The sequence below is a fragment of the Trachemys scripta genome, chromosome 6 (genome assembly GCF_013100865.1).
Source record: "Trachemys scripta elegans isolate TJP31775 chromosome 6, CAS_Tse_1.0, whole genome shotgun sequence".
NCBI classification, from domain to species: Eukaryota; Metazoa; Chordata; order Testudines; family Emydidae; genus Trachemys; species Trachemys scripta.
The window spans coordinates 63,695,886-63,701,359 of NC_048303.1; positions in this window are offsets into that span (position 1 = coordinate 63,695,886).

Sequence of the window (5,474 nt, forward strand, 5' to 3'; positions counted from 1 at the left end):
TAAAAAAGTCATACATTTAATGTCTTTGTAATACTCTTTTTTTTCAGCAAGAGTCCAAAAGGACTGAACATCTTGCAAAAAATAGAAGATACACTGGGACTGAAGTTCAAATGAATCCAACCTAGGAAAACATGCTGGGTTTCTCGTGAGCAATCCTTGGCTGTTGTCTTAAAATTACTGCAACCGTTATTACTGGCTTTGGAAAGTATCTATCATGATGGGACGGATCTATATACTGAGGCTGGTGGATTACTTTTGCTACTAAGTTCAGAGAAGACTATTGCTATTCTCTCTCTTGTAAGCGGGGCCGGCTCCACGCACCGGCTTAACAAGCAGGTGCTTGGGACGGCCAAGGGAGAGGGGCGGCACTTGCGGCAATTCGGGGGCAGCAGGTCCCTCACTACCTCTAGGAGCAAAGGACCTGCCACTGAACTGCCGCCGCCGATCGCGGCTTCTTTTTTTTTTTTTTTTGGCCAATTGCCACGGCAGAAATGCTGGAGCTGCTTGTAAGTCTACTGTTGAAACCACTTGGGTCATTAAACAATGCCATCCAGGCATCTGCTACAACAGTAGTAGATTTCTGTCCAGCAATACAAGTTACACTTGGATCAATCAGAGAAATATCCATTGAAAACATAGTGGAAGAAGCAAAGACTTCAGTTCAGAAGTTGACTAATTAAGGCACTTATATTGACTCTTTAAGTGAAGAGGACAAGAAGTGTTCGTTAAGTCAGCTGAAAAAGTACACAGATGTGATTCTTACAAATCTACAACAGCAACTTCTGGATTCTACTCAACCTCTATGTAGTTTTTACAGTCTGTCTGTCTTATAACACATTGACAGTTGAGTGGAGTGAGGCACTACCAGCAATGAGGCTGCTATATTATCCGGACAGAATAGAGAATTTGAAACCAGAGTGGAATATCATACAATAAATGAATGAAGATTTGACTTTAACTTCTTCTTTATCATCTCTAGTGGTTCAACCCAATCTTTGTGCTATGGTTTCCTGGTATGAAAGAAATAGGAATTCATCTCTTGCTACTCCCAGTCAGAACAGCTACTGTTGAGCATTTTTTTCCCTCACTGAATAGAATTTTGTGTTCTGAAAGCAGTCGCCTTCTGCCTAATTATGAACATATCATGAAGGACTGGATGTACCAGACAAATGAGAAGACACCAAAGATGAACACAATGCATTCAAGAAATTCATTAACAGAGTTGTGCAAAATTACAAGAAGAAACCAAGAAGGTTATAGATGTAGCGCTTCATAGTAGGCTTGAATAGGCAACTTTAATTTGTGTGATGATTTTAAAACACAAGTTAAATCTAATAAAATGGTTGTGAAACATTTTTAAGTTTTTACTATTGTGCCTTACAGCCCACTTTCGCCCTCATGGTGTCATCCTTCATCAGCTGACACCCTCCCTGTATATTTGAAAACCCCCCGACCCCTACACACACACACACACACACACACATACATATAGAGTTCCTGACTCTTTTGCTGTGCAGCCTGACAGCAATTCCTTTGTAAGGGGAGAAAGGAGCTACTGCCCAGTAGGAGGAGTAAGAGTGGGGCCTAGAAGAAGGAGATGTGCCCTATGCCAGAGTGTGTGATAGCTTCTGTAGCAGAAAAGGAGTGGATAACAGCCTGCTGCTGCTGCCATTAACATTCCCAGCTACACAGAACTGTGCAGCAGCCGTCTTGTTCTCACACCTGCTTGTAGCCTGGCACAAAGCAAGTCACATATACAGCATACTAAGTCTTCAAGCAGAGACTTTACTTTTGTTATTTCGTGGTTTCTGTCCTGACTCTAATTTAAAATATAGGTAATTTAGATTAAGTATATGTTTTGATCTGTATATATGAATAAACACAAGAAGAAAGAAGCAGCAGTGTGGATTTGGGAAGAAACAATGGCACTGTGACAGAGGACGGCCATTCTGTAGGCTGCCTAACATGGTCTTGTTAGCTAGAAGCACTGGCACCTTTAAGACCCCAGGCGTAAGGTGCCTACAGAAAGAATGGGAAGCTCTTTAGTAATCACTTTCTACCTGGGCCCCACTGGATCTTTGTAAAAGGTGGTTAATCTTACAATTTCCCCCTCCAGCCGCCCAGTATTCTACCCACTCCCTGGTGGAGATGGGGGAAGAATCTACTATGGGGATCTTCTATGTGAAAGAAAGGCACTTGCTGGCTCTGAGAATTCAGGTCTTGAAGATTATAGGAACCTCACTTGGGTGCTGCGGGGGCAACTGCACACTAGTGTGTGACCAGAAATACTAGTAGGCCTCTGAGGTCTATTCATTTTCTTCTTTGTTCTTGCCTCTCCCCTAAATTCACAAATGCACTGATGTGTCATCTGGTGGCAACGGAAACAAATGAACGTTGGGAGCCAGCAAGCAGGAGATGACATTACCCAAGAAGAGTCTCAATGTACTGTTCCGTCTCCATCTTCTGGCAGGAGGAGAACTATATCCTAAGCATCTGGACTGGCGCAGAGAATCAAAGAGAGAATGATAATAATCTCCCCTGTGATTAAAATATGTATGACAAGTTTCAGCCTGAAGCAAAATTTTTATATCCAAGTTATAAATCCCTCAAACAGGGTTTCATAATGAAAATGTGAACACTATTTTAATAGATGGCACCTTAACCTGATAAAAATCTGGTCTCTGTTGCTCTTCCAAAACAGCCCGGAGACACAGAAATAAGTGTTCACCCTCCCACTTGTTGGAAGGGAGTGCCTGACGAACGGTTAAAAGGAGAGAGGGAAGAGGAATAAACTGCAAATTGAGCTGTGCAACAGAATAAAAGCAGGATGTGGCAAGGTAGACCTGGGTCAGTGTTGCACAGGTGCAGGGTTTGGAATTAGTTTCCTGAACATCTGCAGTAAACATAAAAACAACAGCTAATACCAAAGGGGGGGCAGGGAAGGGGGGGGATACAAATCTCTCATTACATAAACCAAGCCAAATAAAAAAATAAAACAAAAGTCAAAAGAGTTATTTCTGTGACTGTCACACTCACTGGCTGTTCTGTTCCCAATTTCCTGGTTTTAGCTGTGTGTTTTGCCACATCATTAAAAACCATAATAATTCATCTTCCTTCTTTTTCTGGCACTGAGTTTGGAAACATCCCCCTGTTGAGGCCTAAACTGAGCTGGTTCTCTAGACCTAAATAAAACAGTGCCAAAGTACATGGCTCCTGTCAGGAGATTTTTTTCCCCCTCAAGTACTTTAGACTAAATACAGATTGTGAATTCCCAGGTGGAAATCCCAAAGATCCATCTTAACGGAATGTCTAAATACACGATAGGAAAGGAATCAGTTGTGTGTTTTTCTTTGCCTATGAGAATGTCTGGAAGAAAAGGTTACTGTTTTGTCTGTAATTATTTCTCCTCCTTCTTTCACCTTTCCTATCCCCATGGGACGCAGACAAAATATCACACCACCGCCCCATATTGTACTCATTTACAGAGCTCTATTTTTTCCACTTACCTGTGTACAATACAAAAGTTGTGTTGAATGTCCAATCACTTGTGAAGAATTAGATTTGTCTGCCTGAGTAGGTGGACACTTCCAGTGTGGCCTTGCAAAAACAGCTCACATAATGGAGATTTGTTTACCTTCGCTTATGTGGCAAAAATAAGTTGTATAGGGGGAAAAACCCAAAACCTGCACATGCTAAAAACACTGAAAAGCGATTAAGGAACATGATGTTTTCCAAGTACTTTATTGCTCTTTAATTATCAGAGTTTGTTTGAACTATTTGGGTTTAAAACCCAATTTCAGTTATTATTTTTCTATCATGTAAGTGCTATTGTCTTCCTCAGGAGTCTGTGGTGAATGCGATATTTCACCTCAACAGGAAACACTGAATTATAATAAATAACAATTTAACAAAATTTAAGGAAAAACAAGCATCCCAGTGGCCTTGAATCTGGCTAAATGGATACTTGTTGTACAGCTACATTTGCAAATGCAGGTTGCTTAGCCTGCCAACAAAAATCATTAGGATAATGCAAACACAAAAGGGAAGAGAAATGGGATTATATTGGGAATATAGTTAAACTAATTACTTGGGGTCGGAGATCTTGGGAAGAAAACCATGAAGAGCCTTCATAGAGTTTTCATTGGGTCATTCCATTTCCGTGTATGTGGGGGGTAGAGGGAAGAGGAAGATGTCAGGGTTTGCACTTCTGTGAAAAAAGCATATCATATCATGGATCACCAAGACCAGTGTTTCCTCAAGTTTGAGGAGCATGAAGGACTATGGTAGACTGGACTCTCCTTCATTGCGCAGACTCTCCAATTCCATTTTTTTAAAGGAAATTTGAATCGCAGTTATGAAAACATTGAGAATATGACCTGTGTGTAACTGATGCAGAGACATCTGCCTTGAGTTTTCAGAGAGCCTGAAACAATAGCTCTAAAGTGTGAACCTGCCCATTCATTTCCATAGATACTAACTCATTGCCAATGAAGGCATGTACTTTAAGTGTCAACACTGCTAACTATTCTACTACTCAAATTATGTTAGAGAGAGAGAAAAAAATATCATATTAGGAAGAGTTATATGATCTACTCTGAGTGACTGCACATTTTGGGTAGACTTTTAATAACAACGGGCTTACGGCAGGGGAATGGGGACAAGATCTGGTTCATTTTCCTGAAAGGGGGGCTCAGCTTTCAAGAGTTTGGAAAATGCTGCCTAGTGGCTGGGGACCTTGTATCTCCTCCCAGCTCCTGACCTGCAAGACTCCAATGAACTATGCTGACAAGGACATCCATTTTTAAAGGGGATCTAAGAGTGAGTAAGGGGTTTGTGGGGCATGCACACAAAAGTTAAAGAAACCTGCTACATTAATTTTCAGTAGATATCTCGCAGGGCTTAGCAGTGTGCATTTTCCCAGCAGTGCCCCATATCACCCAGGCCCTTCTGCTTCTAATGCGTGGATCTCTGGACCTGCAGAAGGCTTTCTGTGGTGCCAAGAAGATACTGACACCTGACATGTGGCACAGATTCTGGGAGAACAATCACCCCCTGGATGACTGATTACACAAAATTTTAGTGTTTCCTAAAGTGTATGAAATGTTCTTTTAGTGGACACTGAGAATGTCTCCCTGCCAGAGGACAGGAGGTCGGGAGGGGCACACAACCTATTACCACCTTTGATGTGTTTATCTGTCTACACGAAGGGCAAAGTCATAGATGGCATGATGTTATCTAACATGATGTCAACCTCAACACCTTTACCCAATCTATACCAGGCCAGAGAATGTTTTCTCTCTCTCTCTCTCCACCCAACTGAAAAGTGGAAAAAGGGAAACACAACTATGGCATGTGCACTCTCAGGGAAGCAGCTAAGGGTATGGCTAGTGGCACAGACGCAAACATCAGCTAACAATACAAGCACCGGCAGACTTGCATAGACCATGCCTACCACGTCTTCAAGCCTATTTTTA